At 37.7% G+C, this 20,678-nt stretch overlaps 2 long non-coding RNA genes and 1 pseudogene across 2 annotated transcripts; all 3 read left to right on the forward strand.

Moving 5' to 3' along the window:
* Positions 1-5,514: 5,514 nt before the first annotated feature.
* On the forward strand, positions 5,515-9,233 carry LOC147497646 (cellulose synthase A catalytic subunit 2 [UDP-forming]-like; annotated as a pseudogene).
* A 701-nt stretch (positions 9,234-9,934) lies between these two features.
* Positions 9,935-11,021, forward strand: LOC147497647 (uncharacterized). The gene is made up of 3 exons (XR_015195199.1): positions 9,935-10,067; positions 10,160-10,284; positions 10,747-11,021. It is a non-coding gene; the product is annotated as an uncharacterized LOC147497647 (long non-coding RNA).
* Positions 11,022-11,588: 567 nt separating this feature from the next.
* Positions 11,589-12,034, forward strand: LOC147497648 (uncharacterized). The gene is made up of 2 exons (XR_015195200.1): positions 11,589-11,677; positions 11,759-12,034. It is a non-coding gene; the product is annotated as an uncharacterized LOC147497648 (long non-coding RNA).
* Positions 12,035-20,678: the final 8,644 nt, after the last annotated feature.

Consider the following 20,678-nt stretch of genomic DNA (forward strand, 5'->3'; position numbering starts at 1 on the left):
CTGTTGATGAATTCATCGAATTCGCTTTGGTTCCTTTGATGGATAAAACAAGCATTAGATGTTCGTGCATTAGTTGCAAAAACTTTAACCATTTGAGTCCCGACATTGTAAAAGACCATTTGATCATTGAGGGTATTGGTATGACTTATGATCCTTTTGTTTTGCATGGAGAAGAAGGGCAAGTGCATGTAGTAGATGAAAGAGTTGAAACTACAGACTTTAACCTCACTGAGACTTATGAGATGCTTAAAGTGACAAATGAGAGTAATAAGAAAGAAGAGTTTTCTGGTGATCCAAAAAAAGAAGCCAAATTCCAAAAGGCAGTTGAGGAGTCTGAAAGGCCATTGTATGAAGGTTGTTGTAGCAAGTATAATGGTTGGAAGCAGTTGTTACGCTATATAGCATAAAAGCTAAACATGGTTTGTCTAATAGAGGTTTTACAGAGTTTTTAGAGGCGTTGAAGGATATATTTCTGGAGGGTAATGTTATTCCAAAGTCAAATAATTCAGCAAGGGCACTGTTAAGGAAGTTTGACTTGGATTATAAGCAAATCGACGCATGTGTAAATGATTGCATGTTATACACTGGTGATTTTAAAAATGATGTGAGCTATCGAAAGTGCAAGACTACACGATGGAAAACTGATCCTCATACAAAAAAGTACACGAAGGTTCCAAAGAAAAGGTTTTGGGGTACTTTCCTATTATTCCAAGGTTCAAGAGGATGTTTGTTTCATCAAAATGGCAAAACAGTTGACATGGCATGCATCCAATGAGAGTACTGATGGAAACATGCGTCATCCGGTTGATAGTCCTGCATGGAAACATATTGATAGAAGTTGGCCCTCTTTTGGTGATGAAGCACGAAATCTTCGACTAGCGTTGTCTGCTGACAGTGTCAATCCTCATCGCACTCTTAGCTCGAGGTATAGTTGTTGGCCAGTCATTTTGGCAATATATAACTTACCTCCTTGGATGTGCATCTTGAAAAGAAGTATTTGATGTTGACATTGATAATCCCCGGTCCTAGCCAGCCAGGTAATGACATAGATGTTTATTTAAAGCCACTGATTGATGACCTACTACTTTTGTGGACAGATGGTGTGGAAACGTATGACGCATACCAAAAATCCACCTTCACATTAAGGTCTGTTTTAATGTGGACCATTAATGATTTTCCAGCATTTGGAAACCTAGCTGGATGTGCAACGAAGGGCAGATTAGCATGTCCTAGGTGTGGCGTTAATACATGTGCAGATTGGCTAAAGCATAGCAGGAAATTCTCTTACATGGGAAGTCGTAGGTTCCTTCTAGATGATCATCCATATCGTTTGAAGAAAAGTTGGTTTAATGGGAAGCAAGAACACGGGGCTAAGCCAGTTCCTTTGAAGTCTGATGAGATATTTACTCAGGTAAAATCTATAGAAAATGATTGGGGGAAAGATCCGGAAAAGAATTTGAGAGATGATTGGGGAAAACCTATAGGAAAGAAAAAAAGAAAACGTGGAAAGGGCATACAAGGTAAGCAGAAAAAAACTGGAGGTGCAAAATTGTGGAAGAAACAATCTGTATTTTTTGATTTGCCATACTGGAGATTTCTTTTGTTAACTCATAATCTAGATGTTATGCATATAGAGAAAAACATTTGTGAAAGTTTGCTAGTAACTTTGTTGAATCTGAAAAAAAAAAAATCAAAGGATAACCTTAAATCTAGGAAAGACTTGGAAGAAATGGGATTAAGACCTGACTTACACCCTATACAGAATGGGAGTAAAACTTTACTTCCTGCATCACAATGCACCTTGTCAAAGAGTGAGAAGCAAATTTTTTGTGAAAGGTTGAAAGCGTTAAAGTTGCCTGATGGGTATAATTCCAATATATCATACCGTGTTTCCTTGTCTGACTATGCAATATATGACTTGAAGTCTCATGATTACCATGTATTAATGCAACAACTGTTGCCTTTGGCCTTGCGGAATCTCTTACCAAAAGGGCCTAGGAATGCAATTTTCCAACTCTGTTCATTCTTTAATGAACTATGTCAAAGGACTATTGATAAGGAAAAAATAGAACAAATGGAGGATGAAGTTGTAGTGACAATGTGTTTACTAGAAAGATATTTTCCTCCATCTTTCTTTGACATTATGGTACACTTGACGCTTCATCTTGTGCGGGAGGTGTGCCATGGAGGACCGATGCAATTTCGTTGGATGTATCCCTTTGAAAGGTATTTTTTTTATATATATATATATTTCCCTGTTATTACTACAATATATTTTAGCTAAAAGATACACCTTTTAGTTTGTAGAGTGTTGCATTCTAAACATTTGATTATTTATCGAGTATAGGTATATGAAGGATTTGAAAGCAAGTGTAAGGAATCATGCAAGGCCCGAGGGGTGCATGGCGGAATGTAACTTGGCTGAAGAGAGTGTAACATTTTTTTCCGAGCATATGAAGCGAGTTGATATTAATAATGACCAACCAAGTATAAATGAAGACTATAATGATGAGTCCACAAAATCCAGTATTCTTGAAGGTAAGCCACTATTGAAGGGGACAATTATTACATTAACAAGAGACATGGTTGAAGCAGCACATCGTTGCATTTTGTTCAATTTCGAGGAAGTTCAGCCGTACATTGAGTAAGTTAATATGTTTAATGTGACAACTTAAAATATATATATATTAATGAACACCTTTTTAAACAGAAGACACAAAACAATGCTCATCCGCAAGGAACCTCGCTTAGGAAGAAATGAAGGTGCTTTAGGAGCAAAGCATGCTGAAACATTCAATGAGTGGTTTAAGCTTGAGGTGAAGAAGCAGGTTTTGTTATCTAAATTTATAGAAGTTTTAATCGATGTAATATTTTGACTTTCAATTTTTGTTTGTCTTTAGATTGAAAATGAGAAAAAAAAACCAAACATGTATCTGATATGTTGGATTGGCTCTCAGATTGACCTTGTTGTGATGCTTGGAGCTATAAAGGTTATTTGATAAATGGCTACCGCTTCCACATAAAGGATGGAGAAAAAGGAACTCAAAACTCTGGAGTGTCATTGTCAGCTACTAGCTTGTGTAGGGCAAGTGCTAAAGACACCAGACAAATCGAGGAAGATGTGACATATTATGGTGTGATAAAACAGATAATTTTGCTAGATTATGGTGTTTTTCAGTACCCATTATTTAATTGTGATTGGGCAAACGTAGGAAATGGGATCAAAGTAGAAGAGGGATTCACATTAGTTAATCTGCATCAAAGTTTAATACACAAGCAAGACCCTTTTATCCTTGCATCCCAAGCTGAACCAGTTTTCTACTCACGAGAATCACATGACAGCAGTTGGTTTGTGGTTTTGAAAGCACCTTCTCATGGATTCCTTGATTTTGAATGTAGTACGGAGGAGGACCTTAGCAATGTGCTTGCACCACCACCTTTTGCAAGTGTGGAGCTAGTTAATGACATCGAAGGTGATGTAGAAGGCGAAGTCTATAAGCGTCAAGATTGTGAGGGAACTTGGGTGCTACAAAAAAAAAAAAAATAGAGTGTAATTGGGTCTGTTAGTTTTCATTTTGTCCATTTAGACTGATTATTATGTGGTTTTTGTTTTTGTCTATTTAGTTATTGACTTTATTATGTTTTGTGAGTGCTTCTTATAATGGTGCAAGGCATGTTGTGTTATGGTCATGATCAAATTATGTACTTTATTTTACCTAAGTTCCATGTATATGATTGTTTTGTTTTTTGCTATACGTATTTTCTAATCTTTTCAATGCATGTGAAGAATGGCAAAGGAAAAGACTAGAGAACTAACCCCGGTAAGATATTTTGATTCTCTCTCAATTTTTTTATTTGTCTTTGTATTTGTAGTATTTTAATTTTGTTTTCTTCTGTTTGTTTTTATTTTCTAGTACCAAAAAGCGGCAAGAGCTAAGGTTCAAAAGTTTAAAAGAGCACTTGTAGAAGCATCTAAGAAAAGTGGACGTGCACATTCAGGTTTGTGTATATTGTTAATTTCCACTTAGAAAAATAATTATGCTTCGGTTGTGATTGTGTCATTAAGGTGTGGTTGTAAGTATATTAAACCAATTTATTTTGTCATGTACAAGGTTCCAAAAGTCCAAATAAAGTTTATGGTAAGAAAGTTCAAGAAGTGGAAAGGTTGCCAAGGGATCAACCAAATAAAAATCAGGATATGGAAAAGCTACCAAGTGAGCAACAAAATGGAAATCATGACCTGGAAATGGAAGATGACGAATGGTTGGAAAACCACTATGAAAATGACTACGAAGGAGAAGGTAATGCATCAGAAGGTTCGAATGATCCTCAGCCAACCAACACCAAACAAAAACTGAATCAATTGGATCCAAAAGCTCAAAAAAAAAACTTGTGCTTGACTTTAATGAAAAAAGGTCTACCTATAGGTCCTAATTGAACTTATCAAAGCCAGCTACTTGGGCAAAGTAGCAAGGGATCGCGCTCCAATTGGCTATCCTACTTGGCATAAAGTAACACCTGAGATTAAGGACAAAATGTGGACTGTTATAAAGGTAAATTTCTTTATTTACATGGCAAGTTATATATTATTAAAGAAATATAGTAATATTTGTTTATGCATCTTTTTACAGCAACATTTTGTAGCACCAGAACATGCTAGAAAACAGACTTTTAAGTCTATTAGGAAGCTCTGGTGTGGGTTCAAAACAAAATTGAGATCAGGAATTTATGATGCATATGATACTGACCAAGCTAGAATTGCACATTGCCCAACTGATGTAAAGCTACCTGATTGGAAAGCATTTGTTGCAAATTGTTCATGCGAAGGATACAAGGTATTCATCATACATTATATGGGTTATAAAATCCATTTTGCATATCAAGACTCATATATTATTTTTTTTGTAAAAGCTAAGGGAAAATGGGAAGAAGGCAGTTCAACACCACAGATGCCCCATACTTGTAGTCGTAAAGGTTATGCAAGATTGGAAGATGAGTTGGTAATTGAATGATCTATTTTTGACTTGTGAAGATTTTTCCCCTTAAGAGTACTTAATATATATATATGTGAAATGTTTTATTTACTTGTTTTGGAGAGGCGTAAAAAGGGTAAGATTGGTAAACCTGTTACAATAGATACTGTATAGGTTGCAGGCCACAAGAGGAAAAATGGAGAACCAGTAAATGAGTTTGCTAAAGAGAAAATAGTATGTCATTCACTGTTCATAAAATATTTTCTACGATAAAAGGCATGCTTATTTGATTTCCATGCGACTCTAGTTATATTTTTTATTCTTGTTGTTGTTGTTGCTGTTATAGGATAAGTTGAATGAAATAGACTGTGATATAGAATGTGGAAGAGGAGATGCCCTCTCACAAGTTTTAGGTCCTGATCCTAATGGGCGTGCGCGTGGAGTGGGATATGGAGTTACTCCATCTACTTTGTATGGTATCCAACAATGCAATGGGAGGATGAGTGAATTGCAGGAGAAATATGATGATGTATTGGAAGAAATGTCTTCTGTCAAGAAACTTGTTGCCAAACTATTGAATAGTGAAGAGGTATTCAAATTTGTTTGGGGATTCCACATATACTTTTGTTTTGATTTACTAACATCAAAATTATTTTCAGCCAAACCATTAGATGCATTCAACCTTCTCCAGAGGTGGCAATGAACCCTCAAAGTCCATCTTCCCAAAGCAATCACAATCTGAATTCTGTATGTATACAATGTTGGATTCTATTTTTAAAAAAAAAATTCAAATTCCTAGATTTACATTTATATTATTGTTTCCTTATATTCGTACAGGGACGGACTAAATTGAAAGATGTGTCTACTGAAAGATCTCTTGAGGGTCGACATGACCACCAAAGTCCATCTGCCCCAAGCAATCAAAATTCAGTAAGTTTTCCATGTTAAATCCTATTTCATTAAATTTGAAAATTTCATGTCTTTTTTTATTATTATTATTTTTATTTTGATGTTTTCGTAAAGGGTGGGGCTAAATCCAAAGTTGTATCTATGCAAATACCTACTCATTAGGCTCAACGTGACCATCAAAGTCCATCTGCCCAAAGCAATCAAAATCTGATTTCCGTATGTTATCTTTGCTAAATGCTATTTCATTTAACATGTGAATTTCTAGAGTCATGTATGTATATCTTTTTGTTTTCATACAGGGTACTAAATCCAAAGTTGTGAAGTGCAAGTTGTTTAGACTTGTTCCTGAAGATGTCATGGTAGAAGGATTGTGGTATACTGATGATCCAGCAGCTACAATGCATACTAAGCCTTTAGGCCCAGGTTATTCAAAGGTTTCTATTGAAGTTGCAATTCAAAAGGATGTGCTGCTTGTTAGGGGGAATAACGCTTTGAAGACGATAGAAGATGTTGTCTCTAGTTTTGTGGCTTGGCCAACCAATTCCATAATTAAGTTGTGATGTGCACTCAATTTTAAGAGCTAGTCTTTTGTTGTTTGAAAACACTTAAATTTTGAAGACCTTTTAATTATGTGTGTTTGGGCAGTTGTGTTAGTTGGAATTGGACTAAATGAATGGTGAATGGTTTAGATTCTTCTTGCTTCTTGCAGGCCAACACTTTTTAACTCCACCTTTGTAATGTTGTCGCTAGCTTTACAATGCCGGTCCCAAGCTTGGATAAAGGAGGAGGGGAAAGGGAAGAGTATAGGGTATTGCAATTAAAATTTTCACTTTTTAAAATATATCAAAGTTTAGGAGTGAAGCAGATGATCTACTGCTATAACACAGTATTTACTCCACCTCTTTTTGTATTTACTTTTATGCAGAACCAAATACTGTTACTCATTAGTTCTAACTACTACTTGTTAATTTTTAGGAATTAGTTTGATAATTACGATTTGCATTATTTGATTGTTCATTTGTATTTGTGCTTAATAGGGAGCTGAAGTTGTCAGGATGTACAAAACTTTGCTTGGGAGTCGAGGCTTTCGAAAAGTATGAACATGGATTTTCCTGAACCTGAAATGTTTATCTTGTCGCATTACAACTATATGTAATTTTACACAAATGTGGATTTTGTGCTACTTCCGAATGATGTTATTGTACTATAGGTGCTGCTATGCTTACTTTTGAAGCTCTTTCTGAGACGTCTGAATTTGCAAGGAAGTGGGTTCCATTCTGCAAAAGTTCAATATAGAACCCCGAGCCCCTGAGTGGTACTTTTCTCAGAAGATTGACTATCTAAAAGACAAAGTTCATCCAAACTTTGTGAGAGAACAACGTGCAATGAAGGTTTTAATCTTTTGTCCATACTTGGTTTATTTTTGTCTAGTATGTCTGCTTTCAGTTCCCAGACACAGCACACACACGCACACCCTGTTAGAAGAAATTATGTTGTTGGCCTTAGACAAATTAGTTGGATGTGTTGTCCGATCTTATCTTAGTGTTATCTACTTAAACAATGTTTTACTGATGGTTATGAAACCATTCAAGTTCAAATTAAGTGTTTGATTGCATCATTCCGTTTTTAGAGAGAGTACGGAGGCTTTAAGGTTCGGATAAATAGTTTGGTTGACACGGCAAAGAAGGTTCCCAAGGAGGGTTGGACAATGCAAGATGGAACACCATGGTCTGGGAACAATGTCCGGGATCATCCTGGAATGATATAGGTAATTCGTCATGTATATTATCAGTGTTTCCTACTATTCTTAAAACCTTAGTCCTTGCATCATCCGCTTTATCAATGTTATGCAATGTGCCCGTTTCCCTCTCTATCTTTTATCTTTTGGTAGGAGACTATAGACTGATCGATATAAAAGATGATGCGAGGTAAAGCAAATAACAAACTATGAAGACTAATTATGTCACACTAAAAAAGCTTGCATTTGATGGGCAGTGTGTAGTGTGGTCTGTTAAGTAGTACACTAGTTCAGCTGGTGTTTTGTCTATTTATTGTATTTTTTCCCAAGTTTTGTTTGTTTCTCTCTCTATGTTCGGAGTTCTCATCATGCGATCTCTTATGGAATGGTAGTTTTACTTGATCAAATCTTTCAGCTAAATTACTCCATTGATCAAATCTTTCAACTCCCTCTTATATTTTATGATTGTTGGAACTACAGGTTTTCCTTGGTCAAGATAGCATCTGTGATGTTGAAGGAAATGAGTTACCTTGTCTGGTGTATGTTTCTCGTGAGAAAAGACCAGGCTTTGATCACCATAAGAAAGCAGGGGCAATGCATGCTCTGGTAAGAATGAATTTTAATCAACAAAATTTTTCTGATGTTTGTATTTGCACTTCTTTTTATTATTTATTTCAGCTTTATTTCTACTTACTTCTTTGCCTGGTTGCTCAAGGTGAGAGTCTCAGCAATCATCTCCAATGCTCCATACTTTCTGAATGTAGACTATGATCACTATATAAACAACACAAGGCACTCAGAGAGGCCATGTGCTTTATGATGGACCCAATTTCAGGGAAGAAGATCTGCTACGTGCAATTCCATAAAAGGTTTGATGGAATTGATCGTAATGATAGATATTCAAATCGTAACATTATATTCTTTGATGTGCGTAATGCTGCTTGCTTCATCCACATTTTGGTGTTTTTGTTTTTCTCTTGATCTTGTAGAATGGATAACTTGTTTTTTACTGTACGCAGATCAACATGAAAGGGCTTGATGGCATACAGGGACCTATTTATGTTGGAACAGGTTGTGTTTTCAGAAGGCAAGCTTTTTATGGATTTGATTCCCCCACCAAGAAGAAACCCCTTACAAAGACCTGCAACTGTTGGCCAAAATGGTGCTGCTGCCTGTGTTGTAGATCTAGAAAGAAGAACAGGAAAATGTCACCAAAGCAGGAGAACAGGAAAATGCTCCTTGTTGGGTCTGTATGATTCAAACCTATCACTTCCGTATCAGACGGTGTATTGATATGTGGATGCTCACTTCCTTAATTGGCTAGGTGACTGCACCTGGTGTGCGTCTTTCATATGTTACTCTTAAGTCTCTAACAGGCTACTGGGTTTTTCAGTATATTTATCTTCTTGTTAACAAGCGGTTGCTTTGACATTCTTCCAGATGAGTCCTTCACTTTGAAACGTGATGGTCGTGGCTATCTGTCTATGTCAAATACTGGTCCCAACAGCAATAACTCTCAGTTCTTCGTTACCTTCAGAGTTGCACACCATCTTGATGGGTTAGTTTCAGTACCCCACTCTATATATATACTGGGACGTGATGTATATGCATATGGTTTTGTACAAAGTGTGAGTTGGTGAACTTACAAATTGACTTAGGTGCTGGTTTTTGGTGGATATGGTCTCCTCATCGTAGAGATGTCCCCATAAGCTTTCAATTCATTCGGACATTTCTAACCTTGTCAAAAGAGGATCCTATTTTGAGAAATACTAGCTCCTCATATACTTTCAAAAGTTGTTTAAGGTATAGACAACTTTTAAAAAGGTTAGAACTGTCCAGATGAGCTGATAATGATTTGTTCCAAATATCTGCCTGCAGTATGAAACCCTTTATGTATAGATCCCATCCTATATGATTTGTAGGTGCCCGTTGTATGAAACCCTTTATGTATAGATCCCATCCTATATGTGTGTATTGTTTGTTGCTCATATGTGCATTTTTTTTTTGTTTCCCTTTTGATTTCAACAGGTTGCATGTTGTCTTTGGGAAGCTTGTGCAAGGCCATCGGACATTGAAGAAGATTGAAAGCACAGGTTCCAAGCACGGGGAACCTGCGTTTTTTGTGAAAATTGTCAATTGTGGTGAACTTCTTGAAGGTAAGATACGCGCAGTAGCTGCTTTGGAAAGGGAGTCAGTCAGCTTGGCTGATAGAGCTTTATTGTTTATCACTAAAGATATAAAGCTTTTCAGTTTCTAGATAATTTGTGGTATAATAGATTTTCTTATGAGTTACAACTGAATGTTTTTTGGTGTTGTGCGTAGAAAAGGAAAATCAAAGAAGCCTTCAAGAGGAAGGAGGAGGAAAAGACGAAGATATTCTAGTTCTGAGTCAGATAGTTCATCTGATTCTAGTTCGGAGTTCTCATCATGCGATCTCTTATGGAATGGTAGTTCTACTTGATCAAATCTTTCAACTAAATTACTCCATTGATCAAATCTTTCAGCTCCCTCTTATATTTTATGATTGTTGGAACTACAGGTTTTCCTTGGTCAAGATAGCGTCTGTGATGTTGAAGGAAATGAGTTACCTCGTCTGGTGTATGTTTCTCGTGAGAAAAGACTAGGCTTTGATCACCATAGAAAGCAGGGGCAATGCATGCTCTGGTAAGAATGAGTTTTAAACAAAACTATTTCACCAAGACTAAAAGCATTATTTTTTTTTTAAACTTATTTCTTATTTAGCATCAGTGTTCTGAAAAGTGCTAAGTGAGCAGTGGATGGGCGCTTAAGTTGTCTAGGTGGGGTTATGCCTTAGGCAGGCGATTTTTTTCCTACAAAAAATGAAGAAATTAAACTTTACTTCTTAAAAATGCACAAGAGTTTGTGGTGCCTGACCATTATAATCTGTTTTCTTTGGACTTTTACTGATAATGTCTGATATTCTGGCATTGGTTTTATAGGTTTTCTGATTCTATATTCTCAATGTGTAATATTCAGGGTGTTATGATTATGGCAGTTATTCCCAAAATATTTTTAGTTGCTTGTTTGTATTTTGGCAGTTGTTTATGATTATGGCTGTTCTTTTCTTTATAAATATTTTTAGTTAGTTTGTATTTTTGTTTGCAGAATCTCATGTGTGGAAAGAACTTGAATTCACGATCACAAGGGCCAACTCAGTTTGTGGATCAGATTTTTGCCCATGTGTAACAATTACAGGACGAAATTCTGACAAATGATGTCATAGAAAAACTACTTTTATACAAGCATATATTTACCATAAGTAGAATTCTGCAAACCAAATTTGTTTCTAGAGTTTTGTTCTTAGGTTAAAATCTGGCATTAAGATGAGTTCAAGGAGGTCATAATAACCTTTTCCTCCCCCGGTTCTCGCACAAGTTCAGCAGGCTAATTTCCTTCCAGTATCTCCTTCAAAAGTTGCTGATCCAAGACCTGAACCAACAAAGTTATCACAGGACGGGGCTATCAGAACTTACACATCGTAAGCTCCACCCAAACTATCTTCCTGTTTTAGGTCTCACAGAATATTTCCTCTACTCTTATATGGTTTTGGAATTTAGATTTAAGGCTTCTGCCACGTGCTTGTTGAATTCCTTACTAACTTCAATGAGATAATGCTACAGCTTGTGAGAATGATGGAGGACTTCCGAGGCTAGCACGAAAAAATACAAAAGAAGAATCTAGAAACATGTGGAGTTCTTGGCCGGTTCACCGGTAAGCCTCACTAGTTTTTGGTGCGGCGTTTGCTCATTCTTTAATATCATTGGCTCTGAATTACCTTTCGGTTCATTTTGGTATTATTTTGTTGGGCGACTTGGACTTTTTTAGAGATGTTAGAATAATCCTCTTATGTCTCGACTTAATTATTGGTATCAAATTCTTTTTCATATGTGTCTTTGCCTATGTTTTTTTTTCCTTCGGTGGATGTATTTTTGAAATTTGATTGTATGGTTCTGAGGTGTATGTTGGTGGTATTCCATATAATGCTTCTGAGAAGGATCCAAAGGGCTTTTGTGAGTCAGTAGGAGAAGTCACTGAGGTAATGTTTATGGTTTTTATGGTGGTTTTACCTCTCTTCATTACACCTAAAGATTTAAGATTGACATTTTTGCTATTGCAGGTCAGGATGATGAAAGGCAAAGACTCGCGAGAGAATAAGGGTTATGGGTTTGTTACCTTTAGGACTAAAGATTTGGCTACTAAGGCAATTGAGGATCTGAATAATACTGAATTTCAAGTAATATTGAAAACAAGTAATTGTCTTTTGTAGAACTTCCTTTGTCATTCAGGTACTATATTATGGCGGATGTTCCGTCTGTTTATTTTCCTTTTATAAAATTTGCATTGATTTTCTAGTACAATGTTTCATACTGCAAAAAAAAAAAAAAAAAGAAAACAGAGTGATTTGTTAGGCTGTGATAAGTTCTTGGATTAAATTGATTGCATCAAGCCAGGCTGTGATAGGTTCTTGGTTGGGTGATTGTGGTTCTCTTTAGCTCATTTCAATACTGCAGATTAGATTTTGTTGGTATATGTTGGCTCATTATAATTTTTTTGTATATAGTGTAATATTTGTAATTGGAGATGATATTTGTGTGATGAATGTGATTTCAAGATACATTTCATCTTTATTTGATAATAAATTACTAGGAAAATGGTATTATATTGGGATGATATTGGCAATTTTGTTTTTTTTATTATTATTTATTATTTTTTTATTATTATTATTTTGATAAATGAGACATCACTTTTAAAGTGATTTATAGAGTTATTTCACATCACTTTACAAGTAATTTGGAATCTGAATGAAATGTCACTTTCAAAGTGATGTTAATCGGCATTATTGATTTCACTTAAAAAGTGATGTTAAACGTTATAACATCACTTGTGGACATCGATTAAAAAGTGATGCAAAATTATAACATCACTTGTGGACATCGATTAAAAAGTGATGCAAAGTTATAACATCACTTGTGGACATCGATTAAAAAGTGATGCAAAGTCATAACATCACTTATGGGCATCAATTAAAAAGTGATGTGAAGTAACATAACTTGTGGACATCGTTTAAAAAGTGATGTGGAAAACCCTGACTTTTCACGTCGCCACCAGTTACATCACTTGCAAAAGTGACGTCGTATATTTTTGACATCACTTATGGAGTGATTTTAAATGTCTTTTCTGTTGTAGGTCCCTAGGTTCACTCGCTCCTTTTTTTTCAGTTTGAACTGGTGCTTTATCAATCTGAGGTGTGGAGATCTTGGCCATGGGAATTGGAGCGACCTCTGTGGTTAGGACAATAGGGGTTGAAGTGACCTCTGTGGTCATGACAACAGGGGCTGGTGCGACCTCTAGGAGCTTGAATGGTGGACTAACAGGAGATGGGATGACCTTTGGTAACTGGACTGGCGGACTAATAGAAGCTGGGACGACCTCTGGGATCTTGACTGGTGGATTGACTTTTTTGATAAAGCCCCCAGTGTTCTGCTTTGGTGCTTTGGATTTGATCTCAGCTATTAAATCTTTAGCCATCGTGTAGCTGGTGGGCTCGCTCTTAGTGCTGATGGAAGGGCCAGCGGACTTGCTCGCTGAAAGAATCTGATTGCAGTGATAAGCCTCGAGCTGATTGCTGCGAAGCTCCATCACACCCCTAGGGCCAAGAAAGCGGAGCGCTTTGTGGAGTGTTGAGGGTATTGTTTGCATTTGATGGATCCAGCGACGTACTAGAATTGCGTTGTAGGACGAGTGGATGTTTAGAACACTGAAATATGTGTTGAAGCTGACTTTGTCCTCCCTGGATCCAACAGAGACTAGGAGTATGATGTCACCAATTGGATCAGCTTGGGAGTCATTGAATCCATTGGATCTATGAATACTGACTTGGGCAGGTTCACCTCTTTGATGGTATGATAGAACAAGATATCACACGAACTGCCAGGATCGATCAGAACATGTTTGACTGTCCAGTTACTGATTTTGACATGGATAACTAGTGCATCATTATGAAGGAGGCAAACCTTGTTAAGGTCGGCCTCTGTGAAAGTTATATCACCTGAACTATGACCTAAACTGCGTGGGGTAGGTGCGGCCTGTGAAGAGAACTGGTAGACTTCTTGGAGAGCACCTACACACCTCATTTTTTTTCTAGAGGATGTAACAGAACCTTCTTGGAAAGTGATCATATGTATCGTTCTGTCGTTATCTCTGTCTGGTGAGTGCTGACGGCGTTCGTGACGGGAACGGTCACTGGGGCGTCCTCTGCTATGGGAGCGAGCTTGGACACTATGGCGAGGTGGAGATCTACTCTGTTCCCTGCGAGCCATGAGCTTATGGTGCAGGTCGCCATCAGCGATGTTGATGTAATGCTTGATATGGCGTGACTCGATGAGGTCTTGGAGGTAGTGCTTGAGCCCCCAACACTCATCGGTCTCATGACATTTTGCTCGATGGAAGGCACAGTAAGGCTTGCCAGGTCGATCTTCTGGCTGTCGCACGTCAGGTCGGTAATATGCAGCTCGTTTGATTTTCTCCAGTATGTAACTGGGAGATCGTGTGAGGACAGCAAACTTGCGGTTATTGTTCGTTATGTTCCCAGACTTCTATCCTTGCTGTCTGGGTCTCTTTTTTGAAGGTGGGGCGTTGTCAGAGATCGCTGCCACTTCTTGTTCTTCTGTTAAGCCATATCGCTTTAGGCCTTCTTGCAACTTGATGTATTTGTCTACTCGAGCATACAACTCAGACAAAGTTTCTGGACATTCTTTCATGAGCAATCTGGAGAGTGCTGTGTTGCACACTCCACAGGCGTTGGAGAATGCCAATGTGGCAAATGACTCTTTGAGTCTGCTTTCCAGGCCAAGTAGTTCGGTTTTGAACCGACCTAAGAAGGCGCGGATGGTTTCGTCCTCGCCGAGGGAGAACTAAAAAGTGAATCTAGATCTGCTTTCTTATACCTATTGTGGACGTACTGGCTGGCAAATAGGTCGGTGAGATTCTCGAAGTTCTTTATCGAGTCTGACTTGAGTGAAAAGAACCAATCGAGAGCGCTATCTTGCTGGCTGGCAGGAAACATACGACAATGGAGATAATCAAACTCCTGGGCGCTATAGAGCTCGAGGCTCTGAATGTAGCGAGCTACATGCTGACCTGGGCACGTGCTTTGCCATTGTACATCGCGAAATTTGGCTGGACGAAATCTGGAGGGGAAGCGTTACTGAGTACCTTAGCGGTGAAAGGGGACACTCGGTACGTCTTTAACATCTTCTGAACGATCTGGGTGACGTCTTTCTTGACTGCGCTCTGGTCTATTCTTTGTGATAGCTCGTTAATCTGTTGATTGACTTCGTTGATACCGTCCTCTGTGAAAGCACCAAGTGGAGTTTGCGCGTCCACTTGTGCTTTCAAAGCAACATTCTCCTGCCTGAGCAGGGTGATGTGCTCATTCATTGTACCTAATTGGCTTGCTAAGCCCTGGATTTGAGCTTCGAGGCTTGCCATGCTTCGTGGGCAAGTGGTTTCTCAAGAAATCGAGACCACATACGGCGCCAATGTAAAGGTGTATTTTAGTTATACCTTACATACAAGAGTAAGAGGAGATAGGGTTTGAATGTGGTAAAGACCGAGTTAGTTGTTGAGCGAACTGCCTACGTATCTATCTCTCACTTCTGGGGGGAGAGTAGAATCAGGTCTGGCGTAGTTCATGGAGGGGGTATTTATAGCTGATATACGTGGAGATCTCTCCAACACGTGTCCTGACAGACACAAATGTAGGGTTGATATTGAGAAGGAGTATGAAAATAGTGTTGGTAGGAATTCTGTAATGAAAGGGAGCGGTTATAGTGGTTCGTAATTTGCGGGAATAGCTTGTGTAAGTATGTCTCTAGTAATGATTGCATCTAGAAGATGGATGATGTCATGAGAAAAAACGTTCTGTGCGAGTTCGTTCTTGCGACCTATGTCTTTCCGAAGTGAGCTGGTAGGACGAACATCTTGGGTCGGGTGATGATATCATGCTTGTAGTACGAGCTGAATTGGACTACCTACATGAGGCGAGCTGCTCATGAAGCGAACTTGAAAGACGAAGATGCTAGGTCAGTAGGATATTTCTGCTTGTGTTGGACGTGCGCCTGATCTTCATTAGATGTGAATATTAGTCCCTCACACAACCTATGTCCTTCCGAGCGAGCTAGTAGGACGAACATCTTGGGTTGGGTGATGATATCATGCTTGTAGTACGAGCTGAAGTGGACTACCTACATGAGGCGAGCTGCTCATGAAGCGAACTTGAAGGACGAAGATGCTAGGTTGGTAGGATATTTCTGCTTGTGCTGGACGAGGCGCCTGATCTTCATTAGATGTGAATATTAGTCCCTCACAGGAGTCAAGACAGCTGTTTCTTCATTCAGGAAAGATAAGTATGTTTACGATGTTGATTATTGGGGATATTCACACTTAAAAAGACATATCTTTTTATAGACCAAAAAAGTATCTTATTACCGGAGTCTATGACGTGATTACCAAAAGTGGGGAATCTGGTATTAAATTCTGCCCGCTCATTGACAAGGCCCTATATGTATGATATATGATGTCTTCTAGTTTTTGTACAGATAAATTCTTTGGCATCCCATCCAACCGTTCTGGATTACAAAAGAATTGAAACAACTTCCTCGAGCTTGTAAAGTTGTAAATGCTTACAATTTTTCCAAAATTTTAATACAGTTTTTATGTTTAGTTTCACATAATTCACTGTTTTTATTATCCACTCACTGTTTATACTTTATACTGTTAACAGAGCAGAATGTACGTACCAGTGAGCCATAACAACACATAGATGCTCTTTTCTCGCCGTTGTTGACTGCTTGTGAGAGATTGAGACTAAGTTCATTGCTGGAAACTTTGAGGTAACAACAAAAGGTAGAAAATCTGGTATGGTGTTTCATACTGTAGCCTGGTGAGTGCACGCTAAGTAAGACGTTTGTGAGGCATAACACGGTGTATTCCTCAGTTTGTGCCATAGACTAGAATATAATGCTCTTGACAATGGTGTCATACAATTATATTGTAGACAGTATGCATTTGTTAATTGGATGAACACAGCTGTTGTTACTCAAAATTTAACAAACTTTTGTTTTAGTCTGTCTCGTCATTGTGAATTGTATTAGTTTAGTGAATTAGGTTGGATAATCTAAGCAGTGTGAGTTGTAAGTGAATTTATCTAATGGTACTTGTGGAAAGGTTTAGGAACAGGTGAAAAGCATATGCAAGAGAAGGTTTCTTGAAAAACGAGCTAAAAGGATGCAGAACTGTTTAAACTTATTCCAGGGAGAAAGATCTTTTTCTCATTTGCGTATTTGATTTTCCAAATATCAATGCTGCCTGTTGTAAAAACATCCAGCTTTAAACATTTATGTCAAAATGTTTAAATTGTCGCTGAAGGTTCCGTTGAGTGAGAATCAAAATGTTAAACATTTATGTCTCCATTTCCTAAATTTGTATTCCTGGTTATTCAAAAGCACCTTTAGTTAACTTTCGGCATGATATATTCTTGTTTCTCTTGATTCTGTGTCTGTTCCTCTAATTTTTCTTTGTTACTCTTTCAATCGATAAACAACACCGTTTCCATTAAATACCTAACCTGTAGACATAAAAAATTCTTCAACTGCAAAAAAATTGTACTGGAATACTTTGTCCTGGCAATGAAATTGGCCTATATAGCTTATACGGTTATTCCAATAGATTAGTAACTGGACAGTTGTCCTCGTACATACGGACACTAGGGCGTGTCTTGTCTAGAAAATCACTTCTGCAAATTTTGTGTGATTCACTATTAAGGTCCAGAAAATGTGCTCGTTGTTTTAGTTTAAATCTCTGTAACCCCCTAAATGTATGCCACAAGTCATTTTGCATCCGCTATTAAGTTTGGGTGCCAGAGCATTATGATATGTACTATATCTATATTAACAATACAGAGCAGTGTAGGGCCCGCAGGGCCCCCATCCTACGGCTACAAACTTCTTTTCTCGCTTATGACGTGGACAATCTAAGTGAGAAAGCCCCGTACGCTGCTTTACACAGCAACATCCGACCGCGTTGGATTTAATCTAATCTAACTCTCTCAATCGTCTCTCTCTCTTCTCGCTCTCTTTTAGTTGCTACCACTCCCTCACTCTCTCTGTTTTAAAAACAACCTTAAATAATCTCTGTGTTTTAAAAAAAAAACTTTATAGAGTTGTAGATCCAACAACAAATAATCTCTGTTTGTTTTTATAAAGTTTTTTTTTTTTTTAAAGTTGTAGATCCAACAACAAATAACTAACGTAGATCCGATCGGTCATTATCTGACTTTCTTCGTTTATGAGCTGCTTATTTCTATTTAGTCTCGGCGGTTTCTCATTTCTCAGGTGCATTTATTTTCCTTATTGTATTTCTATTTTCATATGGACTCAAAACTTCAATACACATTTCTATTAAAGCTACTCTTCTCATTTGAAAGTATAGACTGTTTGTTAGTAATGTACATGTGGCAATACTGTCTGCTATCAGTGTGGAGCTAGCTGAGCTTAATGGCCAAACCTGTTAACAACATGCAATGTAATACTGTACTTATTACAAGTTGGTTGTAGAAATGTATCCATGTCATTAGTCTGCAGTTTTCATGTCAGTGCCGACTATGGGTTTTAATATTGGTTGTCCCCAGTCCCATGCATTCATATTATCTATAGTTTCATTTTGTGAAGTGGGTCCATGTTTTTTCTAGGACTTTCTTAAAGCATTTTCAACTTTTGACATAGCCAACCAAATAACTCTCCATCATTTATTCACCGAGGTATCATGTTTTCTCGATTCCTACCTTTTTTTTTTCTTCTGAATTTAAAATGATTGTTGTGCCTTGAGTTAGTCTTTATCTAATAATTGCTATCTTGTGCTTTATGATATTTCAGGTCATCACATCTATGCACGATAATATTAAGGTACTTTCTCAATAATTTCAATCATGTCTTTTGTTTCATTATTGTAGTGGGTTTCTGTAAAAAGTATTGTAAAAAGTCTCTCACGCAAAATGTGCAAAATGCAAGCGGTATTGTTCATTTTGTAAAATAAGTTTTTATTCTTATTTTAATTTGAATTTAAATTCTTCATATGGAACAGTCTGTAATTGACAAAGGAAGCAAAGGGAGATTATCTTGGAAAAACAGTACAAGTTAGTTCAAACGCTTAATTGTCACCAACTCATTATGCTCTATGGATGTCTGAGAAACTTTTCTAATTTTCTTCTGCTGACTGAATTTCGTGCCATTGTCATGTGCTTCTAGGTAGTTCTTTGGAACTCGCTTCCGTAGTTCCACGAGTATACTGGGACTTCACTCTTACATCCAAGTACTTGTAAGAATGATTCTTTGATTGTGTACTATGTGATGTAAGCTAGACATATTCATGCGTTTTACGTTCATGCCTTCTTCTTCACAGCCTCCCAAATGGCGGACAGGGGCAAGCGCCCCATGAATCCACGCGAGGATCCTTCAAACCATGAAAACCATAATTTCGATCCAAATTCAAGATAGGTTGACCCTTCACCCACCACCGCCTTTTCGGGTACTACTTCAACTTCTCACACTTTTCTATTATTTTGTTATGAATTTTACTACCCTTCAGCTTTGTGCGTGCCCGCTCTAATTATTAAATTTTTTCCTTCTTCTATATTGCTTAGTATTGACTTAATCTTTTCTGCTTTATCTTTATTAAGCAACCCACTAGACCAAATGTGGATAAGGGCAAGCGCCCAATGCACCCGTTTGAGGCACTTTCAAACCAAAAAGACGTGTTTACATTCCCCTCAAGATAGGTTGAGTCTTGACCACCTCGTGCCTTCGGTCTTACTTCAGTCACCTCATGACTTACTATCTATACATCATTGCTTTGATGCATTGCAATTAAGACTATTATTTATTTGTTTATTGTTCAGCGCCCAACGGATGACATTCCTCCCTCTCTTCAACCGTCGTCTGGTGCTCAGGTCAGCTTCGAATTGAACTTCCCCTATTATTAATATTGTCGATGTGTCCTTCTTCTATATTGCTTAGTATTGACTTAATCTTTTCTGCTTTATCTTTATTAAGCAACCCACCAGACCAAATGTGGATAAGGGCAAGCGCCCAATGCACCCGTTTGAGGCACTTTCAAACCAAAAAAGACGTATTTACATTCCCCCTCAAGATAGGTTGAGTCTTCAGCCACCTCGTGCCTTCCAGGTCTTACTTCAGTCACCTCATGACTTACTATCTATACATCATTGCTTTGATGCATTGCAATTAAGACTATTATTTATTTGTTTATTGTTCAGCGCCCAACGGATGACATTCCTCGCTCTCTTCAACCGTCGTCTGGTGCTCAGGTCAACTTCGAATTGAACTTCCCCTATTATTAATATTGTCGATGTGTTTTATTCTACCATCGTCTACGATTATTTCTCCACCAAACTATATTATATATACTTGTCTATCGTCGTGTTACTATAGAGCTCTTTACTTTCTGTCTTGTTTTTTAATTGATTTTATATTTTGAAATTTCAAATTGTTGTCACTACTCCAACACATTTATAGCTATTATTATATAGATTTTTATATTGTTTCCTTTGCTATAGATATTAACAAAAAGAATGATGGCACAACGTGTTAGAAGGGAACGAGAAAAACACCTTAAACAAAACAATAACTCACACTGTTTGTTCGCACAATCTACCGCACCAGTCTTACCCGATTTCCAGCGGCTGCCTGGGTCCTCACAAAATATCTTTCCTACAAATCTATGTACTCCTCCTCAAGCTGTGAGACGCCCAACTCACCATAGCCCTATTACACCTATTCCTGGATTCGAGTTACTCACTTCCTCTGAATCTCTTCAACGAGTCGTGGGACATCTTAATCCTGTAAGGCTATTTACAGATGTCCTCCCATCACGTGCTCAGACTGATTCTGCAATGGGTCATCAAAATGCAAGGTATTTAAATAGGCAATTATTTGTTACCTGTATGATCTTTACTTTTA

Source organism: Coptis chinensis, chromosome 5 (assembly GCF_015680905.1).
Source record: "Coptis chinensis isolate HL-2020 chromosome 5, ASM1568090v1, whole genome shotgun sequence".
Taxonomy (NCBI): Eukaryota; Viridiplantae; Streptophyta; class Magnoliopsida; order Ranunculales; family Ranunculaceae; genus Coptis; species Coptis chinensis.